Source organism: Bombina bombina, chromosome 1 (genome assembly GCF_027579735.1).
Source record: "Bombina bombina isolate aBomBom1 chromosome 1, aBomBom1.pri, whole genome shotgun sequence".
NCBI classification, from domain to species: domain Eukaryota; kingdom Metazoa; phylum Chordata; class Amphibia; order Anura; family Bombinatoridae; genus Bombina; species Bombina bombina.
The window spans coordinates 1,427,558,648-1,427,572,554 of NC_069499.1; the positions used below are offsets into that span (position 1 = coordinate 1,427,558,648).

The following is a 13,907-nucleotide window of genomic DNA, read 5'->3' on the forward strand; positions in this document are numbered from 1 at the left end:
ACAGGTTGTAGACTCTTGTTCGCATTTGTAGTAACTAGGACAAAATTTCCTCCTGGTTGTAACTTTTCTCACCTTTGACTTATTTCCGCAAGTTTGTTATGTTTGTTATCCTGCTGGGATATTTTTTGGTTATAACCCTGAATTTGCATAATGTTTTTTTCATTTATTTTTTAAATCAACTTAAAAAAAGAAATAAAAAGAATACTGTTTAAGTGCAGATAGACCCGTTATTTATTTGTCTAGGAATTCTCTGAGAAAATGTAAGTATAGATTTATGTGTACTGGTTGACATTATGTTGTGTAAATACAGATCTTCCTGGCCATTATTTCTTTCAGCATTATCCTAAATAATTGTTTTTATTTAACCTGATAATTCTTCTATTTTGGGTTTTGGAGGAAGAAGCATAAGAGACCATTCATTATCTGCCATGCAAGTCAACCAAATAAACTACTTAAGGGCTATAAAACACTAAACTGGACATTCGGTAGATAGACACCAAAGTTTTTATTGCATTTGGCGTAAAAGTAGATCTTAGTGTTCACTACTGCTACTAAAATATTTGGAAAATTTTACTATTCCATATGTTCTTTGTGTCTACAACTTAATTAGGAATTTCACAAATTGAAAAATTGTCTGATTTGTTTGTATTTTAGACCCATGATTAAAATAAAAAAAATATGTTTGTGGATTCTAGAAGTAGGTCGGATGGCTATAAGTTTATCAGTGTAATTTGCTCACCTGCAGAAGAGGACTTCTAGGGAGGTCTGGAAAATACATTCTTCTGTGAAGAAGAGTAGGATTTTTGGTTCCTAGATTAACGAAAGGAATAAAAATGATTATGAGCCCTGCCGTTTCCCTTTGGATTTTTTTTTTTTCTGAGGGAGATTGGCTCCTTTACCTCCTGTCATGGGAGAAATTATAGCGTTAAAACTAGAACCAAATAAAATCTTACCCTGAAAGGGAATAGTCAAAAGTATTGTTTTAGAAATCAAAACAGCTAGAGCCATAATCTTGGCGTTAATCCTGATAATATCAACAATTGCAGTTGAATGCATTGGCTGACTTAAAGGGACACTTAACCCAATTTTCTTCTGTTAAGTGTGATCAGTCCACGGGTCATCATTACTTCTGGGATATTACTCCTCCCCAACAGGAAGTGCAAGAGGATTCACCCAGCAGAGCTGCATATAGCTCCTCCCCTCTACGTCACTCCCAGTCATTCTCTTGCACCCAACGACTAGATAGGATGTGTGAGAGGACTATGGTGATTATACTTAGTTTTTATATCTTCAATCAAAAGTTTGTTATTTTAAAATAGCACCGGAGTGTGTTATTACCTCTCTGGCAGAGTTTGAAGAAGAATCTACCAGAGTTTTTGTTATGATTTTAGCCGGAGTAGTTAAGATCATATTGCTGTTTCTCGGCCATCTGAGGAGAGGTAAACTTCAGATCAGGGGACAGCGGGCAGATGAATCTGCATAGAGGTATGTAGCAGCTTTTATTTTCTGACAATGGAATTGATGAGAAAATCCTGCCATACCGATATAATGTCATGTATGTATACTTTACACTTCAGTATTCTGGGGAATGGTACTTCACTAGAATTACACTGTAAGAAATACATAAAGCTGTTTAATAACTAGAGATTATGTTTAACGTTTTTGCTGGAATGTAAAATCGTTTTCATTTACTGAGGTACTGAGTGAATAAATGTTTGGGCACTATTTTTCCACTTGGCAGTTGCTTAATCTGTTTTCTGACAGTTTCTGTTCTCCCTCACTGCTGTGTGTGAGGGGGAGGGGCCGTTTTTTGGCGCTTTTACTACACATCAAATATTTCAGTCAGCAACTCATTGTATTCCCTGCATGATCCGGTTCATCTCTACAGAGCTCAGGGGTCTTCAAAACTTATTTTGAGGGAGGTAATTTCTCTCAGCAGAGCTGTGAGAATTGTAGTTTGACTGAGATAAAAAATGTTTATTCTGTAATTTGTTTCCTGCTTTCAGAATTTGTTATCTTTGCTAATGGGATTAAACCTTTGCTAAAGTTGTGTTGTTTACAAGGATTGAGGCTATAACTGTTTCAATTTATTAATTTTCAACTGTCATAGATCTTCTGTGCTTCTTAAAGGCACAGTACGTTTTAATATTATTCTAATTGAATTGTATTTCCAAGTTGCAAGTTTATTTGCTAGTGTGTTAAACATGTCTGATTCAGAGGATGATACCTGTGTCATTTGTTGCAATGCCAAAGTGGAGCCCAATAGAAATTTATGTACTAACTGTATTGATGCTACTTTAAATAAAAGTCAATCTGTACAAATTGAACAAATTTCACCAAACAACGAGGGGAGAGTTATGCCGACTAACTCGCCTCACGTGTCAGTACCTACATCTCCCGCTCAGAGGGAGGTGCGTGATATTGTAGCGCCGAGTACATCTGGGCGGCCATTACAAATCACATTACAGGATATGGCTACTGTTATGACTGAGATTTTGGCTAAATTACCAGAACTAAGAGGTAAGCGTGATCACTCTGGGGTGAGAACAGAGTGCGCTGATAATATTAGGGCCATGTCAGACACTGCGTCACAGGTGGCAGAACATGAGGACGGAGAGCTTCATTCTGTGGGTGACGGTTCTGATCCAAACAGACTGGATTCAGATATTTCAAATTTTAAATTTAAACTGGAAAACCTCCGTGTATTACTAGGGGAGGTGTTAGCGGCTCTGAATGATTGTAACACAGTTGCAATACCAGAGAAAATGTGTAGGTTGGATAAATATTTTGCGGTACCGACGAGTACTGAGGTTTTTCCTATACCTAAGAGACTTACTGAAATTGTTACTAAGGAGTGGGATAGACCCGGTGTGCCGTTCTCACCCCCTCCGATATTTAGAAAAATGTTTCCAATAGACGCCACCACAAGGGACTTATGGCAAACGGTCCCTAAGGTGGAGGGAGCAGTTTCTACCTTAGCTAAGCGTACCACTATCCCGGTGGAGGATAGCTGTGCTTTTTCAGATCCAATGGATAAAAAGTTAGAGGGTTACCTTAAGAAAATGTTTGTTCAACAAGGTTTTATATTGCAACCCCTTGCATGCATTGCGCCGATCACGGCTGCAGCGGCATTCTGGATTGAGTCTCTGGAAGAGAACATTGGTTCAGCTACTCTGGACGACATTACGGACAGGCTTAGAGTCCTTAAACTAGCTAATTCATTCATTTCGGAGGCCGTAGTACATCTTACTAAACTTACGGCGAAGAATTCAGGATTCGCCATTCAGGCACGCAGGGCGCTGTGGCTAAAATCCTGGTCAGCTGATGTTACTTCTAAGTCTAAATTGCTTAATATACCTTTCAAAGGGCAGACCTTATTCGGGCCCGGGTTGAAAGAGATTATCGCTGACATTACAGGAGGTAAAGGCCATGCCCTGCCTCAGGACAAAGCCAAAGTTAAGGCTAGACAGTCTAATTTTCGTTCCTTTCGTAATTTCAAAGCAGGAGCAGCATCAACTTCCTCTGCACCAAAACAGGAAGGAGCTGTTGCTCGCTACAGGCAAGGCTGGAAACCTAACCAGTCCTGGAACAAGGGCAAGCAGGCCAGGAAACCTGCTGCTGCCCCTAAAACAGCATGAATTGAGGGCCCCCGATCCGGGATCGGATCTAGTGGGGGGCAGACTTTCTCTCTTCGCCCAGGCTTGGGCAAGAGATGTCCAGGATCCCTGGGCGCTAGAGATAATATCTCAGGGATACCTTCTGGACTTCAAATACTCTCCTCCAAGAGAGAGATTTCATCTGTCAAGATTGTCAACAATCCAGACAAAGAAAGAGGCGTTTCTACGCTGCGTACAAGAGCTCTTGTTAATGGGAGTAATCCATCCAGTTCCACGATCGGAACAGGGACAGGGGTTTTACTCAAATCTGTTTGTGGTTCCCAAAAAAGAGGGAACTTTCAGACCAATCCTGGACTTAAAGATCCTAAACAAATTCCTAAGAGTTCCATCGTTCAAGATGGAGACTATTCGGACAATTTTACCTATGATCCAAGAGGGTCAGTACATGACCACTGTAGATTTAAAAGATGCTTACCTTCACATACCGATTCACAAAGATCATTATCGGTACCTAAGGTTTGCCTTCCTAGACAGGCATTACCAGTTTGTGGCTCTTCCATTCGGATTGGCTACAGCTCCAAGAATCTTCACAAAGGTTCTGGGTGCTCTTCTGGCGGTACTAAGACCACGGGGAATCTCGGTAGCTCCATACCTAGACGACATTCTGATACAAGCTTCAAGCTTTCAAACTGCCAAGTCTCATACAGAGTTAGTGCTGGCATTTCTAAGGTCACATGGATGGAAGGTGAACGAAAAGAAGAGTTCACTCGTTCCACTCACAAGAGTTCCCTTCCTGGGGACTCTTATAGATTCTGTAGAAATGAAGATTTACCTGACAGAGGACAGGCTAACAAGACTTCAAAGTGCTTGCCGCACCCTACATTCCATTCAACACCCGTCAGTGGCTCAATGCATGGAGGTAATCGGCTTAATGGTAGCGGCAATGGACATAGTACCCTTTGCACGCTTACACCTCAGACCACTGCAACTGTGCATGCTAAGTCAGTGGAATGGGGATTACTCAGACTTATCCCCTTCTCTGAATCTGGATCAAGAGACCAGAAATTCTCTTCTATGGTGGCTTTCTCGGCCACATCTGTCCAGGGGGATGCCGTTCAGCAGACCAGACTGGACAATTGTAACAACAGACGCCAGCCTTCTAGGTTGGGGTGCCGTCTGGAATTCTCTGAAGGCTCAGGGACAATGGAGTCAGGAGGAGAGTCTCCTGCCAATAAACATTCTGGAATTGAGAGCAGTTCTCAATGCCCTCCTGGCTTGGCCCCAGTTGACAACTCGGGGGTTCATCAGGTTTCAGTCGGACAACATCACGACTGTTGCTTACATCAACCATCAGGGAGGGACAAGAAGCTCCCTAGCTATGATGGAAGTATCAAAGATAATTCTCTGGGCAGAGTCTCACTCTTGCCACCTGTCAGCAATCCACATCCCGGGAGTGGAGAACTGGGAGGCGGATTTCTTAAGTCGTCAGACTTTTCATCCGGGGGAGTGGGAACTTCATCCGGAGGTCTTTGCCCAAATACTGCGACGTTGGGGCAAACCAGAGATAGATCTCATGGCGTCTCGACAGAACACCAAGCTTCCTCGTTACGGGTCCAGATCCAGGGATCCAGGAGCAGTCCTGATAGATGCTCTGACAGCACCTTGGGACTTCAGGATGGCTTACGTGTTTCCACCCTTCCCGTTGCTTCCTCGATTGATTGCCAGAATCAAACAAGAGAGAGCATCAGTGATTCTAATAGCACCTGCGTGGCCACGCAGGACTTGGTATGCAGACCTGGTGGACATGTCGTCCTGTCCACCTTGGTCTCTACTTCTGATACAGGGTCCCTTCAAACATCAAAATCTAACTTCTCTGAAGCTGACTGCTTGGAAATTGAACGCTTGATTTTTTCAAGACGTGGGTTTTCTGAGTCAGTTATTGATACCTTAATACAGGCTAGGAAACCTGTTACCAGAAAGATTTACCATAAGATATGGCGTAAATACCTATATTGGTGTGAATCCAAAGGTTACTCTTGGAGTAAGGTTAGGATTCCTAGGATATTGTCTTTTCTACAAGAAGGTTTAGAAAAGGGTTTATCTGCTAGTTCATTAAAGGGACAGATCTCAGCTCTGTCCATTCTGTTACACAAACGTCTGTCAGAAGTTCCTGACGTCCAGGCTTTTTGTCAGGCTTTGACCAGGATTAAGCCTGTGTTTAAAACTGTTGCTCCACCATGGAGTTTAAACCTTGTTCTTAATGTTTTACAGGGCGTTCCGTTTGAACCCCTTCATTCCATTGATATAAAGTTGTTATCTTGGAAAGTTCTATTTTTAATGGCTATTTCCTCGGCTCGAAGAGTCTCTGAATTATCAGCCTTACATTGTGATCCTCCTTATTTGATTTTTCATTCGGATAAGGTAGTCCTGCGTACTAAACCTGGGTTCTTACCTAAGGTAGTTACTAACAGGAATATCAATCAAGAGATTGTTGTTCCTTCTTTATGCCCAAATCCTTCTTCAAAGAAGGAACGTCTACTGCACAACCTGGATGTAGTCCGTGCTCTAAAATTTTACTTACAGGCAACTAAGGAATTTCGACAAACGTCTTCTCTGTTTGTCATTTACTCTGGGCAGAGGAGAGGTCAAAAAGCTTCCGCTACCTCTCTTTCTTTTTGGCTTCGTAGCATAATTCGTTTAGCTTATGAGACTGCTGGACAGCAGCCTCCTGAAAGAATTACAGCTCATTCTACTAGAGCTGTGGCTTCCACTTGGGCCTTCAAGAATGAGGCCTCTGTTGAACAGATTTGCAAGGCTGCAACTTGGTCTTCGCTTCATACTTTTTCCAAATTTTACAAATTTGACACTTTTGCTTCATCGGAGGCTATTTTTGGGAGAAAGGTTCTTCAGGCAGTGGTTCCTTCTGTATAAAGAGCCTGCCTATCCCTCCCGTCATCCGTGTACTTTTGCTTTGGTATTGGTATCCCAGAAGTAATGATGACCCGTGGACTGATCACACTTAACAGAAGAAAACATAATTTATGCTTACCTGATAAATTCCTTTCTTCTGTAGTGTGATCAGTCCACGGCCCGCCCTGTTTTTAAGGCAGGTAAATATTTTTTAATTTATACTCCAGTCACCACTTCACCCTTGGCTTTTCCTTTCTCGTTGGTCCTTGGTCGAATGACTGGGAGTGACGTAGAGGGGAGGAGCTATATGCAGCTCTGCTGGGTGAATCCTCTTGCACTTCCTGTTGGGGAGGAGTAATATCCCAGAAGTAATGATGACCCGTGGACTGATCACACTACAGAAGAAAGGAATTTATCAGGTAAGCATAAATTATGTTTTTTTCTTTCGTGATTCAGATAGAGCATGCGATTTTAAGCAAATTTATAATTTACTCCTATTATCTATTTTTCTTCATTCTCTTGGTATCTTTATTTGAAAAGTAAGATTGTAAGTTTAGAAGCGGGCCCATTTTTAGTGAACAACCTGGGTTCTTGCTGATTCGTGGATAAATTCACCCACCAATAAATAAGTGCTGTCCAGGGTCTAAACCAAAAAATGGCTGGCTTCTTAGCTTAGATGCCTTCTTTTTCAAATAAAGATTGCAAGAGAATGAAGAAAAATTTATAATAGGAGTAAATTAGAAAGTTGCTTAAAAATTGCATGCTCTATCTGAATCATGAAAGAATAAATTTGGGTTCAGTATCCCTTTAATAAGACTTGGGTGATGTTAAAAATTGTCATCCATAGGGTTGTCAGAAATCTGATCAGACAAACTGTTGCACCATTAAGTAGAGGCTGCCGCAACAATGCTGTTCTGAATAAAAAACCCGCTTGCTGAAAAGCCTTTCTATGGTAAGACTCTAGTTTCCTGTCCAAAGGGTCTATAAATGAAGTAAAGGAATAGTAGTACGCTTCGCCAAAGTAGAAATGTCTCTGTCAACCCTAGGGATGGTTTCCCAAAGTTCCAAATTAGAAGATAGTAATGGAAACATCTTTCTAAATGTTGAAGCTAAAATATAAGGAGTACCCATTCCTTGGTAATTTTTTCAGAAATTGCCTCTGTGACAGGAAAATTTCAGGAGTCTTAGCAACAGGCTTGAAAATTAAATCCAATTGTTTAACAGAATTTTCCTCAGTTGGTTTAGTATCTTGTACTTCCAGGGTAGATAATACTTCAGTCAGTAATGAATGAAGGTCAAACTCTTGCTCATCAGAATTATACTCTCCCTCAGAAGACAAATCTGAGGAGTCTGAATTCTTTATGAGATCTTTCGCTGATTTAGTTTTCAGCAACCCAGAATGGGAAGATAAATTCACGGTAGGTTGATTGTCAGACTTAGATCTTTTATGCTCACTTGGAGCGAACAAAGTCTTTAAAACCTGGAGTAAAATCTGATAAACTCTCTTGTAAACAACAAACAGAGGGAGGACAGACTCCTTTAGAGAGCAGCATTAGATTGATTGGCATGCGACAGGTAATCCATACAAGAATTGCAAAGTTGGGCTGGGGTACAGTAGTATCCAATTTGCACAAAACACATTTAAACTGAACTGCATAATTGGAGGATCTACCCTCTAAAGGATCTAAGTTCACAGTACTTGAGACAGTTCAAGTATGCTCCATAATTTGTGTAACAAATACACAGTATTCTGAGTACTATGCATAATACAGTAATTCAGGGATTTGTGTATAGATATCTGAGAATAAAAAGGAGGGATGAAATAACAGACAGGTTAAAAAAAAACTCAATGTGAAATGAAAGTCACAGGACTTGGCAAAATATCTTAACAGCTAATAAATTTAGAAAGAGATCTTACCCCTTCATCAAAAAGCCTGTATGATCAGCAGTGTAGGAGTTGAACCAAACGGAGACGATAAAACACAGTAGTTCAAAAGTTAGCGCGTTAACAGTAAAGGTGGGCTCATGGCGTGGTAAAATCCTTAACCTGTGTGCAGCCAACATATTCCGAAAGAGTAATAAAGAAAAATGCCAAAGCCTGAAGCGCACTATCACTAGACGGTAGTGCACTGGAGAATTATCTGTGCAATAAAGCCTGGTGCGCAATCTATAAAACTACATAGGACTACTAGGTAACGCGCTAAGTAAAAGTTACAAGGAGCTGAAACGTAGCCACAAAAAATTTAAGGAAATAAAATTACTTTCGAAAAGCATAAAAACAAGTAGCCTGTCAAACACAATAAGTCTCTCCAGTAATAATGTCATATCCCAGTAAACGCTACCCATAAGTCATGAAAGACTAGGAGTGTGAAGTGGTGTAAGCCAACTTGTCTCCTGGCTATGATGTACAGTGTAACAAATGTTCCTACTAATAGCCTGTGTGCTATGTTATTATCGGCTATTTGTAGAGCGCCAACAGATTCCGCAGCACTATGCAAGTGCAAATGTGAAAATGTAATCACCTGAACTGCACCCACTCTACTGATCTTACCTTCTGCAGAAATTACTGCTTCTAGTAGAGAGCCCATCCAGTGATGTGAACGTCACAGCAGAGGATCACTTAAGTAGTATCTCAACAACCCAACAGAAGACTTTACGGACCGTTCCATGCAACACCGGTGGCAGGCTTGTCTCCTTCACTGGGAGTAATTGTGTCACTACCCTATACTCTGGTCTCCCCTCTGTCTTTCTGTAGCAGCTCTCTAATGGACTGCTTATTTAGTTTTTCATCAAGATAAGGCTGTTTTAAGAAACAATTTGATGTCTTACCTAAAGTAGTATCTTCTGATAACTCCAAATCCTAAGAATTCTAAAGAGTGGCTTCTACATAATTTGGATTAAGTTAGAGCCTTAACATTTTATCTTTAGTCTGTTCATTAATTTCTCAGGTCCATGCAAAGTGCAAAAGGCCATGGCCATGACTTTTTCTTGGTTAATATTTTAATCCAAAAGGCTTACTTGGAGACGAGAAGTATTACTGCTCATTCTACCAGATCAGTTTTCACTTCCTGGGCATTTAAAATTTTGGCGTCTGTAGAAAAAATTTGCAAGGCAGCAACATACCTTTACTAAATTCTACCACTTCGTTTTTTTTCTCTTCTTTGGAAGCAGCTTTTGGTATCCCCTTAATGACCACAATGTACCCTGTATGTCACTGGTCATTAAGGGTCTTTTCAGGACATAATAGCACAAGTCTAGCAAGAACACACTATTAATGCCCTCCCTCCAGCAGGCTTTGTGGAATAGAGCAGTTTCAATGCTGGTGGCAAGACCGCGCTATAAAACAATCAAGTCCCAAAAAAAGGCCAGTGACATACAGGGTATGTCGCTGGTCCTTAAGGGGGTATTCAAGTTCTCTAAGCAGCAGTCTGGAAACTAGATGCTTGCCTTTTCAAAATGTTTTTATCCCGCCTTTATTACGGGTATTAGTTCCCAGAAGTAAGCAACTTGTGGACTCTCATCACCTTACGAAAGAAAACAAAATTTATGCTTACCTGATAAACTTCTAATGAGGTGGTGAGAGTCAATGAGGCCCACCCTATTTATTTGTTATTCATTTTTTGTGGTAGTAGTTCTAGTTTTGCACCTCATGGTGGACCTTATTAGGGCGTGGTAGCTTCACAGCTGCAATAAACTGAAGACTATTGAAATCTTTGAATTGAAACTGATGTTAAATGAAACCCAAATTTTTTTTATTTCTCTTGTAAGGTGTATCCAGTCCACGGATCATCCATTACTTGTCGGATATTCTCCTTCCCAACAGGAAGTTGCAAGAGGACGCCCACAGCAGAGCTGTCTATTTAGCTCCTCCCCTAACTGCCATATCCAGTCATTCTCTTGCAACTCTCAACAAGCATGGAGGTAGTAAGAGAGAAAGTGGTGAAATGTAGCTGTTATTTTGCTTCAATCAAAAGTTTATTATTTTTAAATGGTACCGGAGTTGTACTATTTTGTTCCAGGCAGAAAAATAGAAGAATCTGCCTGTGATTTCTATGATCTTAGCAGGTTGTAACTAAGATCCATTGCTGTTCTCACACATGACTGAAGAGAGAGGTAACTTCAGCGGGGGAATGGTGTGCAGGTTATCCTGCTATGAGGTATGTGCAGTTAAAATTATTTTCTAGAAGATGTGAATGCTAGAAAAATGCTGCTGTTACCAAATTTATGTAAGGTAAGCCTGAATACAGTGATTTAATAGCGACTGGTATCATGCTTACTTTCTGAGGTAATACTCTTTTATATTTATATTTACAATATAAAACGTTTGCTGGCATGTTTAAACGTTTTTATATATACTTGGTGATAAAACTTTATTGGGGCCTAGTTTTTTTCCACATGGCTGGCTTAAATTTGTCTAGAAACAGTTTCCTGAGGCCTTCCACTGTGTTACTATGAGTGGGAGGGGCCTAATTTAGCGCTTTTTTGCGCAGTAACTTTTACAGACTGAGACATCCAGCTTCCTCCAGGAGTCCCCTGAATGCTATAGGACATCTCTAGAGGGCTCTTAGGCTTTCCAAAATCATTTGTTGGGCAAGGTAGGCCCACAGCAAGGCTGTGGCAGTTTGGTGTGCTGTTAAAAAAGTCTATATCGTTTTTTTGATCCGTTTTTTGAACTAAGGGGTTAATCATCCATTTGCAAGTGGGTGCAATGCTCTGTTAGCTTATTATACACACTGTAAAAATTTCGTTTGATTTACTGCCTTTTTTCACTGTTTTTCAAATTCTGACAAAATTTGTTTCTCTTAAAGGCACAGTACCGTTTCTTATAATTGCTTGTTAACTTGATTTAAAGTGTTTTCTTTCATGTAATTAGCAAGAGTCCATGAGCTAGTGACGTATGGGATATACATTCCTACCAGGAGGGGCAAAGTTTCCCAAACCTCAAAATGCCTATAAATACACCACTCCCACAAATCAGTTTTTACAAACTTTGCCTCCTATGGAGGTGGTGAAGTAAGTTTGTGCTAGATTCTACGTTGATATGCGCTCCGCAGCAGCTTGGAGCACGGTTTTCCTCTCAGCGTGCAGTGAATGTCAGAGGGATGTGAGGAGAGTATTGCCTATTTGAATTCAATGATCTCCTTCTACGGGGTCTATTTCATAGGTTCTCTGTTATCGGTCGTAGAGATTCATCTCTTACCTCCCTTTTCAGATCGACGATATACTCTTATATATACCATTACCTCTGCTGATTCTCGTTTCAGTACTGGTTTGGCTTTCTACTACATGTAGATGAGTGTCCTGGGGTAAGTAAGTCTTATTTTCTGTGACACTCTAAGCTATGGTTGGGCACTTTTATATAAAGTTCTAAATATATGTATTCAAACATTTATTTGCCTTGACTCAGGATGTTCAACGTTCCTTATTTCAGACAGTCAGTTTCATATTTGGGATAATGCATATGAATAAATACATTTTTTCTTCTGTTAAGTGTGATCAGTCCACGGGTCATCATTACTTCTGGGATATTACTCCTCCCCAACAGGAAGTGCAAGAGGATTCACCCAGCAGAGCTGCATATAGCTCCTCCCCTCTACGTCACTCCCAGTCATTCTCTTGCACCCAACGACTAGATAGGATGTGTGAGAGGACTATGGTGATTATACTTAGTTTTATATCTTCAATCAAAAGTTTGTTATTTTAAAATAGCACCGGAGTGTGTTATTATCTCTCTGGCAGAGTTTGAAGAAGAATCTACCAGAGTTTTTGTTATGATTTTAGCCGGAGTAGTTAAGATCATATTGCTGTTTCTCGGCCATCTGAGGAGAGGTAAACTTCAGATCAGGGGACAGCGGGCAGATGAATCTGCATAGAGGTATGTAGCAGTTTTTATTTTCTGACAATGGAATTGATGAGAAAATCCTGCCATACCGATATAATGTCATGTATGTATACTTTACACTTCAGTATTCTGGGGAATGGTACTTCACTAGAATTACACTGTAAGAAATACATAAAGCTGTTTAATAACTAGAGATTATGTTTAACGTTTTTGCTGGAATGTAAAATCGTTTTCATTTACTGAGGTACTGAGTGAATAAATGTTTGGGCACTATTTTTCCACTTGGCAGTTGCTTAATCTGTTTTTCTGACAGTTTCTGTTCTCCCTCACTGCTGTGTGTGAGGGGGAGGGGCCGTTTTTTTGTCGCTTTTACTGCATCAAATATTTCAGTCAGCAACTCATTGTATTCCCTGCATGATCCGGTTCATCTCTACAGAGCTTAGGGGTCTTCAAAACTTATTTTGAGGGAGGTAATTTCTCTCAGCAGAGCTGTGAGAATTATAGTTTGACTGAGATAAAAAAACGTTTATTCTGTAATTTGTTTCCTGCTTTCAGAATTTGTTATCTTTGCTAATGGGATTAAACCTTTGCTAAAGTTGTGTTGTTTACAAGGATTGAGGCTATAACTGTTTCAATTTATTAATTTTCAACTGTCATAGATCTTCTGTGCTTCTTAAAGGCACAGCACGTTTTAATATTATTCTAATTGAATTGTATTTCCAAGTTGCAAGTTTATTTGCTAGTGTGTTAAACATGTCTGATTCAGAGGATGATACCTGTGTCATTTGTTGCAATGCCAAAGTGGAGCCCAATAGAAATTTATGTACTAACTGTATTGATGCTACTTTAAATAAAAGTCAATCTGTACAAATTGAACAAATTTCACCAAACAACGAGGGGAGAGTTATGCCGACTAACTCGCCTCACGTGTCAGTACCTACATCTCCCGCTCAGAGGGAGGTGCGTGATATTGTAGCGCCGAGTACATCTGGGCGGCCATTACAAATCACATTACAGGATATGGCTACTGTTATGACTGAGGTTTTGGCTAAATTACCAGAACTAAGAGGTAAGCGTGATCACTCTGGGGTGAGAACAGAGTGCGCTGATAATATTAGGGCCATGTCAGACACTGCGTCACAGGTGGCAGAACATGAGGACGGAGAACTTCATTCTGTGGGTGACGGTTCTGATCCAAACAGACTGGATTCAGATATTTCAAATTTTAAATTTAAACTGGAAAACCTCCGTGTATTACTAGGGGAGGTGTTAGCGGCTCTGAATGATTGTAACACAGTTGCAATACCAGAGAAAATGTGTAGGTTGGATAAATATTTTGCGGTACCGACGAGTACTGAGGTTTTTCCTATACCTAAGAGACTTACTGAAATTGTTACTAAGGAGTGGGATAGACCCGGTGTGCCGTTCTCACCCCCTCCGATATTTAGAAAAATGTTTCCAATAGACGCCACCACAAGGGACTTATGGCAAACGGTCCCTAAGGTGGAGGGAGCAGTTTCTACCTTAGCTAAGCGTAC

The 13,907-nt window shown here is 40.5% G+C and overlaps 1 protein-coding gene across 2 annotated transcripts in view; it reads left to right on the plus strand.

The window, feature by feature from the left end:
- The window catches only part of TARS2 (threonyl-tRNA synthetase 2, mitochondrial), a 232,674-nt gene that overhangs the window by 20,096 nt on the left and 198,671 nt on the right, over window positions 1-13,907 (plus strand). The window lies entirely within an intron of this gene.